This window comes from Phyllobates terribilis, unplaced genomic scaffold (assembly GCF_046119375.1).
Source record: "Phyllobates terribilis strain yellow unplaced genomic scaffold, ASM4611937v1 Scaffold_13__5_contigs__length_258822181, whole genome shotgun sequence".
NCBI lineage: Eukaryota > Metazoa > Chordata > Amphibia > Anura > Dendrobatidae > Phyllobates > Phyllobates terribilis.
Window position 1 is genome coordinate 223355471 of NW_027362773.1, and position 24578 is coordinate 223380048.

General features: G+C 45.3%; 2 pseudogenes; both read right to left on the reverse strand.

Moving 5' to 3' along the window:
• Positions 1–16318: 16318 nt before the first annotated feature.
• Positions 16319–18927, reverse strand: LOC141173649 (uncharacterized; annotated as a pseudogene).
• A 261-nt stretch (positions 18928–19188) lies between these two features.
• LOC141174718 (U2 spliceosomal RNA) lies at positions 19189–19279 on the reverse strand (annotated as a pseudogene).
• Positions 19280–24578: the final 5299 nt, after the last annotated feature.

A 24578-nucleotide genomic window follows, 5' to 3' on the forward strand; every position in this document is an offset into this window, starting at 1 on the left:
AACCAAACCGAACTCGAACACTACGGGGGTGGCTCAACACTAGTGGGGACATCACACACCAGTCGGTGTGACGGAAGCTGCAAACGCTGCTGCAACACAGCAATGGCGGCGGAAGCTGTAGCCGACTTGTGAAAATAAACTGACATGCGGCGTACTTTGACGAGCAGATCTGGCAACTCGGGGTACGATTTAAGAAACCGCTGAACGACGAGGTTAAGCACATGAGCCAGGCATGGTACGTGTGTGATCTCGCCTTGCCTCAGAGCCGCCACCAGGTTACGGCCATTGTCACACATGACTATGCCTGGATGTAGGTTCATCGGTCTCAGCCACAGATCTGCCTGCTCTTTCACAGCTGTCCACAACTCACAAGTAGTGTGAGGTTTATCACCTAAGCTTATGAGTTTCAGCACAGCCTGTTGCCGCTTGGCGGCGGCAGTACTGCAGTGCTTCCAGCTTGTAACTGATGTGGTGATATCTGAGATGGAGGCTGAACATGAGGAGGAGGAGGATAATGCACAGGAGCTGTACACTGTGGGGGCAACTCTGACTGACATAGGGCCCGCAATACTCGGTGTGGGGAGAATGTGTTCCGTCCCAAGGTCTGACTGGGTCCCGGCTTCCACTATGTTTCCCCAGTGTGCCGTCAGGGAGATGTACCGTCCCTGGCCACAAGCACTTGTCCACGTGTCCGTTGTCAGGTGGACTCTCCCAGTAACTGCGTTGTTGAGGGCACGGCAGATGTTTTGATTCAAGTGCTTGTGTAGTGCGGGGATGGCACACCGGGCAAAATAGTGTCGACTGGGGATCGAGTACCGAGGGACAGCCACCGCTATAAGGTTGCGGAAGGATTCTGTCTCCACCAGCCTAAAAGGCAGCATTTCCAATGCAAGCAGTCGTGAAATGTGCGAATTTAGGACTGTGGCCTGTGGGGCGTTAGCTGCGAATTTCCGCTTTCGTTCAAAGGTCTGGGATATGGACAATTGAATGATGCATTGGGACGTGGACGTGGACGTTGATGCTATTTCTTGAGAAACTGCCATAACAAGTGAAGACTGAGAGGAGGGGGCATCTTTGCATGCAGTATGGACAGGGGATTGTCTTGCACACACAACAGGGGGTTCTATTGCACGCACAACAGCGGAAGAAGCAGTGGTGACACCCTCTGACACTGGTCGTGGACTCTGGGGTTCGCCCCACAAAGTCGGGTGCTTTGCTGACATGTGCCTTATCATGCTGGTGGTGGTCAGGCTGGTAGTTTTGTCACCCCTTCTAATGCTGGCATGGCAGGTGGTACAAATGGCATTTTTGGGGTTATCAAAAGAGTCTTTAAAATAGTTCCAGACTCTGGAAGACCTATAGGTTGTACTGGCAACGTCCCTCGTGTTGGTGTTACGGGGAACTGTTGCCTGCCATCTGTGTGCGGCCACCACACTGCTTCTTCCTGCCTGTTGGGGTACTCTGCCTCCCTCACCCTGTGTGCTGCAGGCCTCTCTCTGCATGTCCTTCTGCCACGTTGGGTCAGTTACTAGATCATCCACCACCTCCTCCTCTTCCACTTGTGCACCACGATCCTCCTCCTCACTTCCTGGCAATTGTGTCTCGTCATCATCCACCTCTTGTAACAAATTGCCAGCGTCGACTTCCTGTGACCGTGGCTGTTCAAATATTTGGGCATCGCTACATGGGATCTCCTCTTCCACCACTTCAAGCGGAGCAGGCAAGGGGCTCAAATCTGGAAATGGACCAGTGAACAGCTCTTCAGAGAGTCCAAGTGTCGGATCAGTTGCTGTCTGACAACACTCGGCATGGTGGGAGGAAGGAGCATCAGGGTGAGGAGGAGTATGCGGTCGAGAAGTGGATAATACAGAGGTTTGAACTGTGGAACTGCAAAACCACACTTCTGTTTCTCTGGCCTACACCAGACTATTTTCAACAGATATATTTGTGTCTGAAAAATCAGGGAGACACTATTAGTTTTTTTTACGGCAAAAAATGCCAAAAGCTGGATAATAGAGATTTTTTACCGTGGAACGGCAAAGCAACAGTTATAATTTACTGGTGTATACCAGACTTTTTTAAATACATATATTTGCGTCTGAACAGTGAGCGAAACACTCAAACTGTTTTTTTTTAGATACAAATGGCCCAAAAGTGGATAATGCAGAGGTTTGAACCGTGGAACTGCAAAACCACACTTCTGTTTCTCTGGCCTACACCAGACTATTTTCAACAGATATATTTGTGTCTGAAAAATCAGGGAGACACTATTAGTTTTTTTTACGGCAAAAAATGCCAAAAGCTGGATAATAGAGATTTTTTAACGTGGAACAGCAAAACCACAGTTATAATTTACTGGTGTATACCAGACTTTTTTAAATATATATATTTGCGGCTGAACAGTGAGCGATACACTCAAACTGTTTTTTTTAGATACAAATGGCCCAAAAGTGAATAATACAGAGGTATGAACCGTGGAACTGCAAAAACACACTTCTAATTCTCTGGCCTACACCAGACTATTTTCAACAGATATATTTGTGTCTGATCTGTCACAGACACACTTTTTTTTTTGAGGGGGGGGACACCAAAAGGTTAATAAGACGGGTATTTGTACAGTGTGAAGGAGGAAAAAAAAAAGAGGATTTAGATGAAAAAAAAAGGATTTTTCCTGGCCCCCGAGACCTGGAGCTAAGTCCAGCAATTTCAGCAACAGGAGCACACAGGACTGTAATGCAGCGTTTGCTGGTATAACCACTGCGTCTCCTATACAGCCTGCGTGCCTGCCTGATATCTGGGATGGATATTAGTCCTGAGTAGGACTGTTTGGTTGATCTGGCAGCCTTTACAGACCCTACACTAACTATTTTGCAGTATATATCTCTCCCTAAATCAGCAGCGCTGTCCCTACACTGTCTGATCCTAGCCGTCTGTGTCCAAGATGGCGGCGCCCGGTTTTAAATACTCCAGGTGACGCCGTGCGGCCAGCCAATCAATTTAATGCCCACAACCAACATGGCTGCGGCATTACAGTGACTGGCTGGCAATCCCTGCATGTTCATTGGCTCTGTAAAGCGTCCCAAACATGCAGGGCAGAGACCGGAGCTCCCGCCCGAGTAACCCGGAAATGCTCGGTGCTCACCGAACATCCTGAGTAGCGTGATGCTCGGGCGACTACCGAGCAGTGTCGAGCATGTTCGCTCAACACTAAAAATAATTAATATTAGCCATCATGTAGGGAAAAATGAAAAAGTTAGCACAGGCAATACACCTTAGTTATCACTCCGGTCGGGTGGTCCCTCGTCGGTGTTGACTGCTAACGACGGGATCACCAGCAGGCCCTCTTCCTCCATCTGGTCGAGAAGCGCGGCCTCGATCTCGGTGACCACCAGTTCCTCCTCTTCTGGCTCAGCCACCAGGGTCTCGATCATGTGCTCCATCTCTTCTGGCTCAGGGAGGGTGTCCTCCTTTTCGCCTACGAAGTCCAGAATCTTATTTTTGGAGGATTCAGTAGCAGGACTGTCCTCCACCTTCCTCTTCCCCCGGGTTGGACCTGGGGAGACAAGAAGGGGAAAATCCTCCTCGGAATAGATAGCGGCGGGTGGAGGAAAGGTTAATTCCACCGCTACCATGGTCTGGGGAGGGAGAGTGGCTGCCGTGGCAGGGGAAAGGACCCCTGCTGAGAAGTAGGGGAAGGAGGAAGAGGAGGTGGAATCCTCAGCAGGGGTGGCCGGGGTGCCAGGGATTGGACGGGAGTGGCAGGGGGAGGGATAAGAAGAGGGGCGACAGAACTCTTACCCTCCTTTGACTTTTTCTGCTGCTTCGGGGCTGCTGGGACCACCGTTGGGGCTTTGGCCATGGAATCCTTGCCCACTTTGGCCTTGGTCACTGGGGCCTTGGTCGCTGGGGCCTCGGTCATCACATCTTTGACCTTTACAGGCCTGGTTGTCGGGGCTTTGTCCTCCGGAGTAGAGATGAGCGTTGTTCTACTCGAACTGTTCGCCAATCTCAAATTCGAGCTGTTTTGGGCGGTGTTCGAGCCGTTCGGCGAACACGAACGATTTGAGAAAAATTCGGCTGTTCGAGGTTATGTTCGATAACTGTTCGTGCACCAAAATCATAACTGGATTTTTTCTCAGTAATGATGAAAATTAATGTTAATACGCAGTTTGAGTGTACAGCGGGGTGGGGGGAGGGGCAGGGGATGGATCTCTGCAGGAATAATGAAGATCTCCATTTTTTTTTCTCTTTCCCGCATTTGCAGTGGGGAGGTGCAGTCTGTCAGCCTATCAGCAGCGCACACACGGAGCGAACTGCTGTTTTTCACACAAGCAAGGGCATGTGTCATTGGCAGTGTATGTCACATGTCCTTGCCCTATAAGACCAAGCCATTTTCCCCGTCGCCACCATTTTCTCACTGCTGCAGCTGCGTGTTAGACAGCACCGCTGTTGCTGTGTGCGCTATACCTTGTTAATTTCAAGCCAATTTTCGCACAAATCTACAGATAGCTTGGGAGTAGGGAATATTTGTGATTGCAGTCCTTTTAAGGACTAGGTTACAGCATTTCCTACGACTTTTATCAGGCAGGTCTGTGCTATTAAATAGATAGATTGTGGGAATAAAGACTAATTGTAATTGCAGTCCTTTTCAGGACAAGGTTACATCAGTTCCTATCAGTTTTTGCCAGGCAGGTCTGTGCCAGTGCTGTGCAAGTTTTTTTCACAGCATTTGGCTGAATCTAGCAAAGCTAATCCTTTTTGGCCTATTGCAGAGTGTGTTAGTCAGTGGAGTAGCCTATCTGTGTTGCAAGATATACCACCTGTGTATAGAATACCAATTTTTTTACTGCACCTAGTGAAGTAAAATCTTTTGGGCATAGCATCATTCTATTAGTCCATCTATACTGACCTCCATCAGGTTGCAAATTGAATATAATTTTTTTCTGCATCTAGCTCTGAAAAAATATTTGGGCTTCTAGCAGTGTGTGGGACTTGTTCTATTAGTCCATCTATACTGACCTCCATCAGGTTGCAAACTGAATATAATTTTTTTTCTGCATCTAGCTCTGAAAAAATATTTGGCCCTCTAGCAGTGTGTGGGACTTTCTCTATTAGTCCATCTATACTGACCTCCATCAGGTTGCAAATTAAAAATAATTTTTATCTGCATCTACCTCTGAAAAAATATTTGGGCTTCTAGCAGTGTGTGGGACTTGTTCTATTAGTCCATCTATACTGACCTCCATCAGGTTGCAAACTGAATATAATTTTTTTCTGCATCTAGCTCTGAAAAAATATTTGGCCTTCTAGCAGTGTGTGGGACTTTCTCTATTAGTCCATCTATACTGACCTCCATCAGGTTGCAAACTGAATATATTTTTTTCTGCATCTACCTCTGAAAAAATATTGGGCTTCTAGCTGTGTGTGGGACTTGTTCTATTAATCCATCTCTACAGACCTCCATCAGGTTGCAAACTGAATATATTTTTTTTCTGCATCTACCTCTGAAAAAATATTGGGCTTCTAGCTGTGTGTGGGACTTGTTCTATTAATCCATCTATACAGACCTCCATCAGGTTGCAAACTGAATATAATTTTTTTCTGCATCTAGCTCTGAAAAAATATTTGGCCTTCTAGCAGTGTGTGGGACTTTCTCTATTAGTCCATCTATACTGACCTCCATCAGGTTGCAAATTAAAAATAATTTTTATCTGCATCTAGCTCTGAAAAAATATTTGGCCTTCTAGCAGTGTGTGGGACTTTCTCTATTAGTCCATCTATACTGACCTCCATCAGGTTGCAAATTAAAAATAATTTTTATCTGCATCTAGCTCTGAAAAAATATTTGGCCTTCTATCAGTGTGTGGGACTTTCTCTATTAGTCCATCTATACTGACCTCCATCAGGTTGCAAATTAAAAATAATTTTTATTTGCATCTACCTCTGAAAAAATATTTGGGCTTCTAGCTGTGTGTGGGACTTGTTCTATTAGTCCATCTATACTGACCTCCATCAGGTTGCAAACTGAATATAATTTTTTTCTGCATCTAGCTCTGAAAAAATATTTGGCCTTCTAGCAGTGTTTAGGACTTTCTCTATTAGTCCATCTATACTGACCTCCATAAGGTTGCAAATTAAAAATAATTTTTATCTGCATCTAGCTCTGAAAAAATATTTGGCCTTCTAGCAGTGTGTGGGACTTTCTCTATTAGTCCATCTATACTGACCTCCATCAGGTTGCAAATTAAAAATAATTTTTATCTGCATCTAGCTCTGAAAAAATATTTGGCCTTCTAGCAGTGTGTGGAACTTTCTCTATTAGTCCATCTATACTGACCTCCATCAGGTTGCAAATTAAAAATAATTTTTTTCTGCATCTACCTCTGAAAAAATATTTGGGCTTCTAGCTGTGTGTGGGACTTGTTCTATTAGTCCATCTATACTGACCTCCATCAGGTTGCAAACTGAATATAATTTTTTTCTGCATCTAGCTCTGAAAAAATATTTGGCCTTCTAGCAGTGTGTGGGACTTTCTCTATTAGTCCATCTATACTGACCTCCATCAGGTTGCAAATTAAAAATAATTTTTATCTGCATCTAGCTCTGAAAAAATATTTGGCCTTCTAGCAGTGTTTAGGACTTTCTCTATTAGTCCATCTATACTGACCTCCATAAGGTTGCAAATTAAAAATAATTTTTATCTGCATCTAGCTCTGAAAAAATATTTGGCCTTCTAGCAGTGTGTGGGACTTTCTCTATTAGTCCATCTATACTGACCTCCATCAGGTTGCAAATTAAAAATAATTTTTATCTGCATCTAGCTCTGAAAAAATATTTGGCCTTCTAGCAGTGTGTGGAACTTTCTCTATTAGTCCATCTATACTGACCTCCATCAGGTTGCAAATTAAAAATAATTTTTTTCTGCATCTACCTCTGAAAAAATATTTGGGCTTCTAGCTGTGTGTGGGACTTGTTCTATTAGTCCATCTATACTGACCTCCATCAGGTTGCAAACTGAATATAATTTTTTTCTGCATCTAGCTCTGAAAAAATATTTGGCCTTCTAGCAGTGTGTGGGACTTTCTCTATTAGTCCATCTATACTGACCTCCATCAGGTTGCAAATTAAAAATAATTTTTTTTCTGCATCTACCTCTGAAAAAATATTGGGCTTCTAGCTGTGTGTGGGACTTGTTCTATTAATCCATCTATACTGACCTCCATCAGGTTGCAAACTGAATATAATTTTTTTCTGCATCTAGCTCTGAAAAAATATTTGGCCTTCTAGCAGTGTGTGGGACTTGTTCTATTAGTCCACCTATACTGACCTCCATCAGGTTGCAAATTCAAAATAATTTTTTGTCTGCATCTAGCTCTGAAAAAATATTTGGCCTTCTAGCAGCGTGTGGGACTTGTTCTATTAGTCCATCTATACTGACCTCCATCAGGTTGCAAACTGAATATAATTTTTTTCTGCATCTAGCTCTGAAAAAATATTTGGCCTTCTAGCAAGCGTGTGGGACTTGTTCTATTAGTCCATCTATACTGACCTCCATCAGGTTGCAAACTGAATATAATTTTTTTCTGCATCTAGCTCTGAAAAAATATTTGGCCTTCTAGCAGTGTGTGGGACTTTCTCTATTAGTCCATCTATACTGACCTCCATCAGGTTGCAAACTGAATATATTTTTTTTCTGCATCTACCTCTGAAAAAATATTGGGCTTCTAGCTGTGTGTGGGACTTGTTCTATTAATCCATCTATACAGACCTCCATCAGGTTGCAAACTGAATATAATTTTTTTCTGCATATAGCTCTGAAAAAATATTTGGCCTTCTAGCAATGTGTGTGACTTTCTCTATTAGTCCATCTATACTGACCTCCATCAGGTTGCAAATTGAATATAATTTTTTTCTGCATCTAACCCAGCCAATAGTTTTGGCCTAATACCACAGTTTGGCCACTCATCTCTGCTCGGTTCCCATCCATTGTTTTTTTGTGCAAACAACTCCAGAGTTGTGAATTAGTTAACCACCAAAATGAGTGGAAAAAGGCCTGCTGCTGGTGGAAAGGGGAATAGGCGTGTTGGGAAGGGGAAAAAAGGTTGTGTCCGTGGGGTAGGTGTTAAAGCAACAGTAACATCTGCAGAAGAAAGACCATCTTCCAGCCAAACTAAAATGTCTACTTCTTTTAGCGGACAATGTGATAAGATCCCTTTCTTAAGGCCATGCCAATCGCTACAAATTCCAGATGAGGCACAAAAACAGCAGGTGCTTCAACGGATATCAAGTGCTCCTTTAAGTGGGCTCTCCTCCACATCAACTTCAACATCACAAATACTCCAGTCCTCAAAGGTGTCACCCCAATCGCACTTGCTTCCTCACAGCTCCCAAATCTCCAGCTGCCCGTCTGAGTATGAGGTAGAACAGATGGTTGAGTCTGCAGAGCTGTTTACTCATACTATAGCCTGGGAATCAGAGGTCGACTCCAGCGCTTCTGTGAATCCAGACGAGGAAATGATCTGCACTGATGCCCAGAATCTTTATGAGTCGGATCCAGGACCAGACGCAGAAGGTTCTGACCATAATGTAGACCCTCATTCCCAAACTGTAACTTCTGTTGGTGGAGACAATGAGGAAGACGATGATGAGACTCAAATACCTGATTGGAGCGACAACTTTAGTTTTTTGTCAGGGCAGGAACAGGTTGGCTCTGAGGACGACGGGTGTGATAACGCACAGGGTGATAATGATGAGGTTGGAGATCCCATTTACTGTAAACCAACAGTCAGCCAAGAGATGAGGTCAGCAGAGGAGGTGGAGGAAGATGCTAGTGACGATGAGGTCAGGTTGCACCTTCCTGGACAGAGACGTAGTACTGGAAGCACGTCAACAACTGCATCCTCAAACACAACTCTGCCTCTCACCACAAGTCGTGGTGGCTCTTCAGGTCGCATGGGTGCTAAGCCTTGCATAGCCTGGGCATTTTTTCAGATCGATAAAGATGACCCAACTCGTGTTATCTGTAACATTTGTCAGCAAAAGCTAAGTAGAGGCCAAAAAATACATAGTTTGAGTACTTCATGCATGAACCGGCACATGGACATGAAGCATAAGTTGCAGTGGGAAGCTCAGTGTGCTACAATGCGGCCTAGCCGGCCGGGCCAACCACCGTCTGCCATATCTTGTGCATCCGCGGCCTCTTCATCCTCTGTGACTGGGGGGACAGCAGTCACACCTGTTTTGGGGCGCAGACCTGCCACCTCTTTACCCGCAACAGCCAGCGTGATTGGCAGGTCATCATTTTCTTTGGAGGTGGTAACACCAGCTGGTGTTGAGCGCTGTCTGACATCGATAGCACCACCTTTGGATCAAGGCAACCTAACATGTCCGCCTGCATCTTCCTCACAGACCGGCAGTTTGCCGGGGACACCCTTATCAACCCCGTCTAAGCACAATAGCCAGCCCTCGGTCCCTCAGATGTGGACAAGTATAAGACCATTTCCTCCTAGCCATGAGAAAGCTAAGAGGTTGAATTTCACCATCTGCAAGCTCTTGGCTACAGAAATGCTGACTTTCCGCCTGGTGGACACAGAGGATTTTCGAGACCTTATGTCCGTCGCAGTGCCCCAGTACCAGATGCCCAGTCGGCACTACTTCTCAAAGAAAGGTGTGCCTGCGCTCCACCAGCATGTCGCACACAACATCACCGCTTCTTTGAGAAACTCTGTGTGTGACAGGGTGCATTTCACCACAGACACTTGGATGAGTAGGCATGGACAGGGGCGTTACATGTCGCTGACTGGGCACTGGGTAACTATGGTGACAGCAGGACAAGGGGCTGCTGTCCAAGTCTTGCCGTCCCCACGAGTTGTGCGTCAATCCTCTTTATGTCAAAGTTCCTCCACTGCTTCTGCCTCCTCAACCTCCTCTTGGTCTTCCACCTGCACCCAAAGCCTGTCTGGTCATGCCACAAGCTTTCTAACTGCGCAGAAGGGATCCTGCACACCTCCTTACTATGCTGGCAGTAGGGCTCAACGTCATCAGGCGGTTTTTACTTTGAAATGTCTGGGAAATGTGAGTCACACAGCTGAGGAGTTGTGGTCAGCTCTGGAGAACCAATTTCATGAATGGTTGTCTCCACTGGACCTGAAACCAGGGAAGGCCGTGTGCGACAATGCTGCAAACCTGGGTGCGGCCCTTCGCCGGGGCAATGTCACACACGTGCCTTGTATGGCTCACGTGTTGAACCTGGTTGTCCAGCAATTTTTAGCCCACTATCCCAGACTAGATGGCCTTCTGCAGAGGGCACGGTCGCTGTGTGCTCACTTCCGCCGTTCGCATCCCGCAGCTCAGCGACTTACATCTCTACAGAAGTCGTTGGGCCTGCCACTTCACCGGCTAAAATGAGATGTGCCTACCCGGTGGAATTCAACTCTGCACATGTTGCAGCGACTGTGGCAGCACCGACAAGCCCTGGTGCAATACGTTCTGACGTATAGCCTGGGCCAACGAGATCCAGAGGTGGGGCAAATCACGCTGGAGGAGTGGTCTCAGATCAGGGACCTATGCACCCTTCTGCACAGTTTTGAAATGGCGACGAAGATGTTTAGTGCTGACGATGCCATTATCAGCATGACTATTCCGGTGATTTACATGCTGGAGCACATGTTAAACAGAATTCGGAGTCAGGTGGTGGCACAAGAGGAGGTGGAGGAAGTAGAGGAGGAGGAGTTGTATGCGGAAGGGCTAACATCTGCAAGGTCCAGACGGTCGGCAGCACCAAGGCGGCAGGCATGTGAGGGTGGGGGAGATGATTTTACGAGGGCTCATGGTAGCAGCCAAAGTGAGGAAGGTTCAGGAGCCCAGGAAGAAGTGGAGGACGAACTGATGGAAGACTCATCAGATGAGGGAGACCTTGATCACATTTCTGTTGTGCGAGGTTGGGGGGAGAGGACAGAGGAAGGAAGCATGATTGTTACCTCGCCACCAACACAACAGGGACTTGGTGCTCCTGGATGCGCAACACACATGAGTGCCTTCTTGCTGCACTACCTGCAACATGACCCTCGAATTGTGAGAATTAGAAATAATCCTGACTACTGGGTTGCCACACTGTTAGATCCCCGGTACAAAAGTAAATTTGCAGAAATTATTCCTGCCATAGAAAGGGATGCACGCATGCAGGAGTATCAGCAGAGACTGTTGCAGAATCTTACATGTGCTTTTCCACAAAACACCAGTGGTGCACGTAGTGAATCTCACAGTTCCAACTTGCCAACCGTGGGACCGTCAAGTGTTCAGCACTCAAACCGTAACAGAACCACAGTATCTGCTGGTAACATCAATTTTGCGGAATCATTTCACCACTTTTTTAGCCCATCCTTTGCAAGGCCACAGGAGACAAGAAGTCTGACACATAGTCAACGCCTAGAGACGATGGTATAGGAGTATCTCCAAGTAAACATTGAAGGCATGACTGTGTCACTGGACCCTTGCTCTTTTTGGGCTTCCAATCTGGATAAATGGCCGGAGCTAGCCACTTACGCCTTGGAGATCTTGTCATGCCCCGCAGCCAGCGTTCTGTCTGAACGTGTGTTCAGCGCTGCTGGTGGTGTGCTGACAGATAAGCGCACGCGGCTCTCCACTGATAATGTAGACAGACTCACGTTCATAAAGATGAACAAATCATGGATCCGAAACGACTTTTCTACCCCTGTGTCATCCTGGGGAGAGTAAAAGCTTGATGATTGGTTAAAATCACCCTACCAACCGTTTTAAGCTTTCAAATTACTAATCATGTTTATCTGTATCTTGGCTGGAAAATAATTTGGGCTTTGTAGCAGTGTGCAGCACTGATTCTATTAGGCCATCTATAATAAGCTCCACCAGAATTAAAATTGCTAATCATGTTTATCTGTATCTTGGCTGGAAAATAATTTGGGCTTTGTAGCAGTGTGCAGCACTGATCCTATTAGGCCATCTATACTAAGCTCCACCAGATTTAAAATTAATAATAATTTTTAGCTGCATCTAGCCCGGAAAATAATTTTGGGGCTCCGAGATGCGCAAGACACATAAGTGCCTTCTTGCTGCACTACCTGCAACATGACCCTCATATTGTCAGAATTCGAAGTAATCATGACTACTGGGTTGCCACACTCTTAGATCCCCCAAACTTTTCGATCAACCTTTTCATTTTAATAAAGACCAAAAAAATGGTCATTTTTGAAATTATAAGCATTAGCAGGTTATTAGAAACTGAAATCAAACAGTTTTCAACTCAAAACTTTATTCTAGGTGATGTTACATTTTCACATAGGACCCCTTGTTCGAAAGGAGCTTCTGAACTCTCTCGTCCATTGAATTTGTCAGGTTTTGGATGGTTTCTGCTTCAATTGTTTTGCATGAGGACAGAATACCCTCCCAGAGCTGTTGCTTAGATGTGAACTGCCTCCCGCCATCATAGACACTCCTTTTGATGATGCTCCAGAGGTTCTGAATGGGGTAGAGGTCAGGGGATCATGGGGGTCACACCATAAGTTTGTCCCCTTTTATGCCCATATCAGCCAGAGATGCAGATGTTTTATGTGCAGCATGAGATGGTGCATTATCATGCAAAAAAATGATCTTGCTGTGAAATACACGGTTCTTCTTCTTGAACCATGGCAGGAAGTGCTGTTTGAGAAAATCCACATACATTATGGAGTTCATCTTTAGCGCCTTCAGGGATCCTAAAGGGGCCGACAATCTCTCTCCCCATGATTCCAGCCCAAAACATTACTCCACCTTCTCCTTGTTGGCGCTGTAGCCATGTTTGCGTGGGGTGTCCATCAACCAGCCATCCTCCACTCCATCCATCTGGACCATCGAGCGCTGCACGGCACTCATCCGTGAACAAAACAGTTTTGAAATCAGTCTTCATGTATTGTTTAGCCCACTGGAGCCGTTTCTGCTTGTGTGAAGTGGATAGAGGAGGTCGACAGGATGGCGTATGCACAGCTGCAAACCTCTGAAGGACCCTGCATCTTGTTGTTCGGGGGACGTTGGAGGCACCAGCAGCTTCAAAAACTTGTCTGCTGCTATGACAAGGCTTTTTTGCCGCTGCTCTTTTAACCTGACGTAATTGCCTGTAGGAAAGAGTCCTCAATTTGCCCTTATCAGCACGGACACGTGTGTACTGTGAATCAGCTACATACTTCTTGATTGCCAAGACACTTCATCCTGATCATCGCACAATGTTGATTGTAGTCATGCCTTGACCTAAACACTCCACAATTTGTTGCTTCTCAGCAGCCGACACATCCTTTTTCTTTCCCATTTTGGCAGAAAATGTAGGCTGCTTAATAATGTGAGACAGCCTTCTTAAGTAGTCTTGCCTTTCATTGGACACACCTGCCAAACTAATTAGCACAGGTGTCTGCAATTGCTTACAGTGATATAAAGAGCCCTGACACATCACCATCAATGAGTTTAACTGACAAACAAACAAATTCTTCCCTTATCACTCCTAAACACTTTTTGCATAATAATTTGGAACACAGTGTACATGTGCTTTTCCACAAAACACCAGTGGTTCACGTAGTGAATCTTACAGTTCTAACTTGCCAACTGTGGTCTGTATGGAGTTGTTCAATAAAGGGCCCAAAATTAAGATAACATAGATGGGAGAGGTCTCTATGAATAGGAATTCCTAAGTATTTGATACCCTGTAAGGGCCAGGCAAAGGGAAAGTTGGACTGGATGGAATCCTATATGGATTTGGGGAGGGAGACATCGAGGGCCTCAGACTTCGCTGCATTGATTTTAAAATTTGACCATGTAACAAAGTGATCTATTTCAGCCATAACAGCATGGATGGATATATGTGATTGAGTGATATATACTAGGACATCATCAGCAAATAGAGAGCACTTGTACTCGGTGCCTCCCACCTCAATCCACCTAATATTGGGGTTATGGCGAATTGATGAGAGCAGGTGCTCCGTCACTAGGATGTATAAGAGAGGGGACAGAGGACATCCCTGCCTTGTCCCATTGGTGATTGTGAAAGGTGATGAAAATGTTCTGATGCACCCCCTGGGCCTTGGGACACCCGGAGCCGGACCCTCTTTGGTGGATGCTGGTGGTTGTAGTCTTCGTGGCGGCGACCCGGTTCCGTGGCTCAGGGTGGTCAAACCAGTGGCGGAACTATTTATGTGGTTTTGATGTTTAAATGTCCGACTACGCCACCCGTGGATTGCGGTCAGAGTGAACCGCCGCTGCAGGGCAGACCGCTGAGGCTGGTGTTGTGGGTGCAGCAGAGCGTAGCATAACTCCCCACGGGAGGAGTATAGCCTCAGGGCAGTGTATGCGGAGGATGGGGGTGATGGTGCAGGGCAGCAGCAGTAACGACACGGAGTCAGTGATGCAGTCCAGGGCCTTTACTCACAGTTCTTATTATCCAGACCACGTCTGCAGGTAACGGCTGCCCACGTCGTACTGTGCTCACCAGGTGAGGGGCTCAGACAACTCCCAGATAACTTTGGAGCGCTTCACAGGACCCCCTTTGTGTGTCCTTTGTCTGGCCTTTCTTACCAACCCTTCTGTCCGGCTGCCTCGGGCCTCCTCTTGGTAAACTTGGCGCCAGTTTCCCTGACCCTATGTGGTGCCTTCCTAGCGGGTGTAGCAAGGGGCTGCGCCACATAAAATGTCACAGCCTCCGGTTTCTAGCTGAGGGTCGTTTTCTGCCTCCACTAGTTTTGGGGACCGGTCTCCCCCTTTGGCCTGACCCCTCCACGCAGGTGGATTCGGGCGTGCGGTGGCGACTCGCCCGTCCGCACCCCTGGGATCCCTTCATTCCTCGTTCCTGGAGCCTTCTCCGCTCCTCTTCCTTCCTTCTCCCTCTTCCAGGCCTGGGCCTCTGTTACTAGGCCCGCCTCCGGAGCAGTGCTCATGCAGAGCCCCTGCTCCCTGCCACTTCTGCTCAGACGTCTCTGCACTGAACTAAGATGGTGCCCACCTTTTATACTCCCTTCTCAATGCACCCAGGAACTGCTTCCTCCCTGCTCCTGCACTACAGGGTTCCCCTTCCTCAGTGTTCCCTCCCCCCACTCCAGCCAGGGACAGGGACTGTCGTGCCCATCTCAGAGGCATATTGGTCGCCCTGCCCCACGGCAATGTGGTGTAATGCATGCAGGTGTCGGGTCCTGATCCACACTCCATCCTTACCTGAGAGTGAGATATCACACCTCTGGGTGAGGTGCAATACCTCTGTAGCAACCGAGCCCTCAGGGTGCTACAGTTCCATTTATCTTCAGCCTAGGTGACGTATTGTGATACAAGGCCGTGATTTTGGCTATAAAAGGGTCCCCTAGACCCCTACCCCAAGCTTTTTAAGAGAATCATATATGGCGTGCCAGGAGACTCTATGGAATGCCTTCTCAGCATCCAACGAGAGTATCTAATTACAAATTTTTAACTGCATCTAGCCCAGGAAATACTTTGTGCCTAGTAGCAGTGTCTGCTAGTCAGCGGATTATCCCGGCTGTTAAGCAAGCTACACCACCTGTAGTTTGGACACTTAATTTTTTCAAAGGAAATGCTTCGGGACCACAGGATACTCAGTGAAGAGCATCAGGAGGCACCCCAAGGCATAGGGGCTGGGACTGGCAGTAGGATGCCTTGCGGTGGACAGCCGAGCTCGATCCTTATAAAAGCTTTTTAACTGCAGCAGCTTTAGTGGACGCTACTGGAGCTGGAATTACGCGGCTGCTGGCATGAGACTTGCCCTCCAATAGATCCTTGTAAATGGATTTAAAGTGTATTCACTCAAATTAGAGAGACAATTTAAATTAAAAAGCTTAGAGCTGCCTCCACCACAGGGGGGCTCGCTCGACCCACCAGCGGACAGGCACCAGTATTGGGAGAGGGGGGCTGGCCGTCAGGGTTCACCGCGGCTCTGGCACAAACCCGGCGACACGGAGGTGGCACGGGCAGGAGCGGACTGAACGTGTCGGCTTCTCACTTTTTGGATTTTAGAAGGGCATGACATGCCTATATCTGTGTCTCCCCCTCCTTTTACTCCTCCACCTCTTTTCTTTTCGCATGACTATATGTACTTGTCACTTTTCCATGTGTTAGTTGTGTCTTCTGAGCAGTTTGTCAGCTTTTGGACACCTTTGAAGGTGTTTTCTATGTGTTTCTATGTGTTTTTGTTTGCCTGCCATTGGTTTTAACGGTGTTCGAAGGTGTTCGACGAACAGTTCGACGAACAGTTCGGCGAACACACAGGTGTTCGACGAACCAAACCGAACTCGAACACTACGGGGGTGGCTCAACACTACTCCGGAGCTGGGGTCGTCGCAACCACCGATGCCTAGGATCTCTCCCGCTTGGGGCAATCCTTGTACAGATGAGCCGCCAGCCCAGACAGGTTGCAGGACGTCTTCTTCGGGCAGTCCTTCGAGCTGTGTCCCGTCGCTCAACAAATCCTGCAGACATCCTCCTTGCAGTCCTTCATCTCGTGGCCATTCCTGCCGCATCTCGTGCAGTTCCGCGGCATGTCCATGTAATAGATGAGGCCATAGGAGTTGCCCAGAGAGAATGTCAGGGGCAGGTGCCGAAGGCCGTCTGAGTAAGCCAGATCCCTGTGGAGTCTAACGGTCACAGACCACTTACCTGCCCAGAAGCCGAGTACATTCATGATGTGAGAGGGTTCTTTCACAACCAAAGAGAAGCATCTCAGGAAGGTACATATGTCTTTGTCTTGGGTGTGTGGGTTGTGCATGGACACCATGATACTCCTCTCGTCCCTCTGGATAGGGAAGCTACCTGTGAAGGCAGAGAAAGAGTTATCGGGTCCTTTTGCACTCACCATTTCCCAGAACCTCCTGCAGGTGTTCACCGTGGTAAAGGTGACGAAGAAGTTCCCCGTCAAGAAGGTCTGGATGCTGAGGGTATCCGACCTGAAGAAGCCCCGATCCAGCAGCATCTTCTGGCAAAACACGTCCGAGGACATGTCCGGCACCCTCCCATCCACTTCCTTCAGCTTCAAGGCCACCGTCTGCCTCATCCAGGGCTGGAGCTTCGTGGTGGGGCTTCTGGGGTCTCTTCTGCTGGCCAGTCATGGAGGCAGAGTCCTTGGGGGCAGAATCGGCGCCTGGCTGGGCCCTCCTGGCGGTCACCTGCTCCAGGCTCTTCTTTTCGACCTTCCTCGCTGAGCTTGCCATGGTTCCTGCAGGTGATTCGTGGAGCAGGATCTGGAACTCTTCCCGTGGGGTGGACCTAAGCAGATTCTTCTCCCGTCGTTTTCTGGACAAATTCTCAGAAAGAACTTTGTATCGCTGATTTTCTTCCTCAAAGATTCCTCAGGACAGCCCGATTCTTCTCCGAGTCTTCGTTTTCTTCTGGATTCCTTAGAGCTTCTTCCTCCGAATGATATCCGCCTTCCTTCACCAATGTCAGCTGGGCTCTGAAGCTCTTCTTCTTTCGAGTTCGATCGCTCTCGTGAAGTGTAGATTTTTTTTTTATCGAAAGCCCGAATTCATGTACTAAACCCGAGTGCGCTTAAAAAAGTGACAAGTGCCTCAAAAAAAGTGCACTAGGATGCTGGTCATCTTGAAACCCTCTCCAAAAGGAGAAGGGTCCCCCAAATCTTTCTCCATCCCTCCGAGCCAGAAGGCCACAGAAAGTAACAGGGACAAATAGCCACCTCCAGCCGAAGCCAGAGGCAACCCAATCTTACCCCCAGCACCTGCCGAGTTCTCACCCGAGCAAGGCACTGGGAGCCAAAGACTGTGCTTCCCTCCCGGAAGAGGGAAGCCAACAACGCTCTCCTCCCGAAAGTGGAGAGCCATGGGGTTCAGGGGGGAGCGGAACCTGATGGCTACACACTCCCCCCCTTGACCTGCCAAGAGAGGAACCCGTTAGGGAACCGCATCGCGACAAAATCCTAGTCGGACGTGACAGACGTGAATAAGTGGACACACAGTGACAAAAATATTAAACAAATAGTGAAGGTTTCACTGTATAATACTAACCGGACCTTCGACCGGGAATTGAAAAATTCCCCATCCTAAGGCCAGAAGGCCCGGAATAAGGGTGTGTGCGAAGAAAGAAAATTTGAAGTGCTTGTGCAAAGGTGCCAGAAACTCAAGTGGGGTTCCCAATCCCAGTGAGTTAAGGCACCCCAGGGTCACCACTCCTGGGGCAATTCACACTTCGGGCTTTCATTCTTCCCCGGCCCAATGGCGTCGATCCTGGGGGGCCATGCTTTCCACCAGATGACTTTATAAGCCACCTGGCGTACTAACAAGCGCCCAAGCCCCAGTGTGCATAACGAATCAATCTACTAGGGCGGCCAACAGCCTAAGCCACCTTTTCGAAAGATTTTTTTTTTTTTTTGAAAGCCCGAATTCGTGTCTATACCCGAGTACGCTTAAAAAAGTGACAAGTGCCACAAGAAAAGTGCACTGAGATGCTGGTCAATTTGAAACCCTCTCCAAAAGGAGAAGGGTCCCCCAAACCATTCCCGGTCCCTGCAAGCCAGAAGGCCACAGCGTGGAACAGGGACAAATAGCCACCTCCAGCTGAAGCCTCAGACGACACAATCTTTCCCCCAGCACCTGCCCGAGTTCTCATCCGAGCAAGGCACTGGGAGCCAAAGACTGTGCTCCCCTCCCAGAAGAGGGGAGCCAATAACGCTCTCCTCCCAAAAGAGGAGAGCCAGGGTGGTTCAGGGGGGAGCAGAACCTGATGGCCACACACTCCCCCCCCTATACCTGCCAAGAGAGGAACCCATAAGGGAACTGCATCCCAACAAAATCCTAGTAAAACGTGGACACACGTGAATAAGTGGACACACAGTGAAAAAAAAGATTAAATAAATAGTGAAGGTTTCACAGTATAATACTGCCCGTACCTTCGACCGGAAATTGAAAAATTCCCCATCCTAAGGCTCGAAGGCCCGGAATAAGGGTGTGTGCAAAGAAAGAAAATTTGAAGTGCTTGTGCAAATGTTCCATAAACTCAAGTGGGGTTCCCAATCCCAGTGAGTTAAGGCACCCCAGGGTCACCACTCCTGGGGCACTTCACACTTCGGGCTTTCGATCTTCCCCGGCCCAATGGCATCGATCCTGGGGGGCCATGCTTTCCACCAGATGACTATATTAGCCACCTGGCGTACTAACAAATGCCTAAACCCCAGTGTGCATAATGTATCAATCTACTAGGGCGGCCGAAATCCAAAGACGCTTTTCGAAAGATACTACACTTGATCTTAGCCAAAAGGCCGAGAAGCGATAACCCGAATTGGTTTTAGATTAGTGTGGCAGCCTTGGATCCTGAAAACTCCATTTGTGGAGATGGGCACCAGGACTCCCGATAAGAAGACATGCTGTCAACCTCTAGATCCCTTACATGCCTCCACTTTTCAGCTTGTTGCTGCTGCAATCCAGGCGTTTTAGATCTTCATAACTCCACCTATTTTAACACACCACCCTCACCACCTGCTGTCCCCATGCGCCTCAACTTGGTCTATTAGTCCATCTATACTGACCTCCATCAGGTTGCAAATTGAATATAATTTTTTTCTGCATCTAGCTCTGAAAAAATATTTGGCCTTCTAGCAGTGTGTGGGACTTGTTCTATTAGTCCATCTATACTGACCTCCATCAGGTTGCAAATTAAAATTAATTTTTATCTGCATCTAGCTCTGAAAAAATATTTGGGCTTCTAGCAGTGTGTGGGACTTGGTCTATTAGTCCATCTATACTGACCTTCATCAGGTTGAAAATTAAAAATAATTTTTATCTGCATCTAGCTCTGAAAAAATATTTGGCCTTCTAGCAGTGTGTGGGACTTGTTCTATTAGTCCATCTATACTGACCTCCATCAGGTTGCAAATTCAAAATAATTTTAATCTGCATCTAGCTCTGAAAAAATATTTGGGCTTCTAGCAGTGTGTGGGACTTGTTATATTAGTCCATCTATACTGACCTCCATCAGGTTGCAAATTGAATATAATTTTTTTCAGCATCTAGCTCTGAAAAAATATTTGGCCTTCTAGCAGTGTGTGGGACTTGTTCTATTAGTCCATCTATACTGACCTCCATCAGGTTGCAAATTAAAAATAATTTTCATCTGCATCTAGCTCTGAAAAACTATTTGGGCTTCTAGCAGTGTGTGGGACTTGTTCTATTAGTCCATCTATACTGACCTCCATCAGGTTGCAAATTCAAAATAAATTGTTTTCTGCATCTATCTCTGAAAAAATATTTGGGCTTCTAGCAGTGTGTGGGACTTGTTCTATTAGTCCATCTATACTGACCTCCATCAGGTTGCAAATTAAAAATAATTTTTATCTGCATCTAGCTCTGAAAAAATATTTGGGCTTCTAGCAGTGTATGGGACTTGTTCTATTAGTCCATCTATACTGACCTCCATCAGGTTGCAAATTGAATATAATTTTTTTCTGCATCTAGCTCTGAAAAAATATTTGGGCTTCTAGCAGTGTGTGGGACTTGGTCTATTAGTCCATCTATACTGACCTCCATCAGGTTGCAAATTGAATATAATTTTTTTCTGCATCTAGCTCTGAAAAAATATTTGGCCTACTAGCAGTGTGTGGGAATTGGTCTATTAGTCCATCTATACTGACCTCCATCAGGTTGCAAATTAAAAATAATTTTTATCTAGATCTACCTCTGAAAAAATATTTGGGCTTCTAGCAGTGTGTGGGACTTGGTCTATTAGTCCATCTATACTGACCTCCATCAGGTTGCAAATTGAATATAATTTTTTTCTGCATCTATCTCTGAAAAAATATTTGGGCTTCTAGCAGTGTGTGGGACTTGTTCTATTAGTCCATCTATACTGACCTCCATCAGGTTGCAAATTAAAAATAATTTTTATCTAGATCTACCTCTGAAAAAATATTTGGGCTTCTAGCAGTGTGTGGGACTTGGTCCATTAGTCCATCTATCCCGTCCCTCCATCAGGTTGCAAATTGAATATAATTTTTTTCTGCATCTATCTCTGAAAAAATATTTGGGCTTCTAGCAGTGTGTGGGACTTGTTCTATTAGTCCATCTATACTGACCTCCATCAGGTTGCAAATTAAAAATAATTTTTATCTAGATCTACCTCTGAAAAAATATTTGGGCTTCTAGCAGTGTGTGGGACTTGGTCCATTAGTCCATCTATCCCGTCCCTCCATCAGGTTGCAAATTGAATATAATTTTTTTCTGCATCTATCTCTGAAAAAATATTTGGGCTTCTAGCAGTGTGTGGGACTTGTTCTATTAGTCCATCTATACTGACCTCCATCAGGTTGCAAATTAAAAATAATTTTCATCTGCATCTAGCTCTGAAAAACTATTTGGGCTTCTAGCAGTGTGTGGGACTTGTTCTATTAGTCCATCTATACTGACCTCCATCAGGTTGCAAATTCAAAATAATTTTTTTTCTGCATCTAGCTCTGAAAAAATATTTGGCCTTCTAGCAGTGTGTGGGACTTGTTCTATTAGTCCATCTATACTGACCTCCATCAGGTTGCAAATTCAAAATAATTTTAATCTGCATCTAGCTCTGAAAAAATATTTGGGCTTCTAGCAGTGTGTGGAACTTGTTATTTTAGTCGATCTATACTGACCTCCATCAGGTTGCAAATTGAATATAATTTTTTTCTGCATCTAGCTCTGAAAAAATATTTGGGCTTCTAGCAGTGTGTGGGACTTGGTCTATTAGTCCATCTATACTGACCTCCATCAGGTTGCAAATTGAATATAATTTTTTTCTGCATCTAGCTCTGAAAAAATATTTGGCCTACTAGCAGTGTGTGGGACTTGGTCTATTAGTCCATCTATACTGACCTCCATCAGGTTGCAAATTAAAAATAATTTTTATCTAGATCTACCTCTGAAAAAATATTTGGGCTTCTAGCAGTGTGTGGGACTTGGTCTATTAGTCCATCTATACTGACCTCCATCAGGTTGCAAATTGAATATAATTTTTTTCTGCATCTATCTCTGAAAAAATATTTGGGCTTCTAGCAGTGTGTGGGACTTGTTCTATTAGTCCATCTATACTGACCTCCATCAGGTTGCAAATTAAAAATAATTTTTATCTGCATCTAGCTCTGAAAAAATATTTGGGCTTCTAGCAGTGTATGGGACTTGTTCTATTAGTCCATCTATACTGACCTCCATCAGGTTGCAAATTGAATATAATTTTTTTCTGCATCTAGCTCTGAAAAAATATTTGGGCTTCTAGCAGTGTGTGGGACTTGGTCTATTAGTCCATCTATACTGACCTCCATCAGGTTGCAAATTGAATATAATTTTTTTCTGCATCTAGCTCTGAAAAAATATTTGGCCTTCTAGCAGTGTGTGGGACTTGTTCTATTAGTCCATCTATACTGAACTCCATCAGGTTGCAAATTAAAATTAATTTTTATCTGCATCTAGCTCTGAAAAAATATTTGGGCTTCTAGCAGTGTGTGGGACTTGTTCTATTAGTCCATCTATACTGACCTTCATCAGGTTGAAAATTAAAAATAATTTTTATCTGCATCTAGCTCTGAAAAAATATTTGGGCTTCTAGCAGTGTGTGGGACTTGTTCTATTAGTCCATCTATACTGACCTCCATCAGGTTGCAAATTGAATATAATTTTTTTCTGCATCTAGCTCTGAAAAAATATTTGGCCTTCTAGCAGTGTGTGGGACTTGTTCTATTAGTCCATCTATACTGACCTCCATCAGGTTGCAAATTAAAAATAATTTTCATCTGCATCTAGCTCTGAAAAAATATTTGGACTTCTAGCAGTGTGTGGGACTTGTTCTATTAGTCCATCTATACTGACCTCCATCAGGTTGCAAATTCAAAATAATTTTTTTTCTGCATCTAGCTCTGAAAAAATATTTGGCCTTCTAGCAGTGTGTGGGACTTGTTCTATTAGTCCATCTATACTGACCTCCATCAGGTTGCAAATTCAAAATAATTTTAATCTGCATCTAGCTCTGAAAAAATATTTGGGCTTCTAGCAGTGTGTGGGACTTGTTATATTAGTCCATCTATACTGACCTCCATCAGGTTGCAAATTGAATATAATTTTTTTCTGCATCTAGCTCTGAAAAAATATTTGGGCTTCTAGCAGTGTGTGGGACTTGTTCTATTAGTCCATCTATACTGACCTCCATCAGGTTGCAAATTAAAAATAATTTTCATCTGCATCTAGCTCTGAAAAAATATTTGGACTTCTAGCAGTGTGTGGGACTTGTTCTATTAGTCCATCTATACTGACCTCCATCAGGTTGCAAATTCAAAATTATTTTTTTTCTGCATCTAGCTCTGAAAAAATATTTGGCCTTCTAGCAGTGTGTGGGACTTGTTCTATTAGTCCATCTATACTGACCTCCATCAGGTTGCAAATTCAAAATAATTTTAATCTGCATCTAGCTCTGAAAAAATATTTGGGCTTCTAGCAGTGTGTGGGACTTGTTATATTAGTCCATCTATACTGACCTCCATCAGGTTGCAAATTGAATATAATTTTTTTCTGCATCTAGCTCTGAAAAAATATTTGGGCTTCTAGCAGTGTGTGGGACTTGGTCTATTAGTCCATCTATACTGACCTCCATGAGGTTGCAAATTGAATATATTTTTTTTCTGCATCTAGCTCTGAAAAAATATTTGGCCTTCTAGCAGTGTGTGGGACTTGGTCTAATAGTCCATCTATACTGACCTCCATCAGGTTGCAAATTAAAAATAATTTTTATCTAGATCTACCTCTGAAAAAATATTTGGGCTTCTAGCAGTGTGTGGGACTTGTTCTATTAGTCCATCTATACTGACCTCCATCAGGTTGCAAATTAAAAATAATTTTTATCTGCATCTAGCTCTGAAAAAATATTTGGGCTTCTAGCAGTGTATGGGACTTGTTCTATTAGTCCATCTATACTGACCTCCATCAGGTTGAAAATTAAAAATAATTTTTATCTGCATCTAGCTCTGAAAAAATATTTGGGCTTCTAGCAGTGTGTGGGACTTGTTCTATTAGTCCATCTATACTGACCTCCATCAGGTTGCAAATTGAATATAATTTTTTTCAGCATCTAGCTCTGAAAAAATATTTGGCCTTCTAGCAGTGTGTGGGACTTGTTCTATTAGTCCATCTATACTGACCTCCATCAGGTTGCAAATTAAAAATAATTTTCATCTGCATCTAGCTCTGAAAAACTATTTGGGCTTCTAGCAGTGTGTGGGACTTGTTCTATTAGTCCATCTATACTGACCTCCATCAGGTTGCAAATTCAAAATAAATTGTTTTCTGCATCTAGCTCTGAAAAAATATTTGGCCTTCTAGCAGTGTGTGGGACTTGTTCTATTAGTCAATCTATACTGACCTCCATCAGGTTGCAAATTCAAAATAATTTTAATCTGCATCTAGCTCTGAAAAAATATTTGGGCTTCTAGCAGTGTGTGGAACTTGTTATTTTAGTCGATCTATACTGACCTCCATCAGGTTGCAAATTGAATATAATTTTTTTCTGCATCTAGCTCTGAAAAAATATTTGGGCTTCTAGCAGTGTGTGGGACTTGG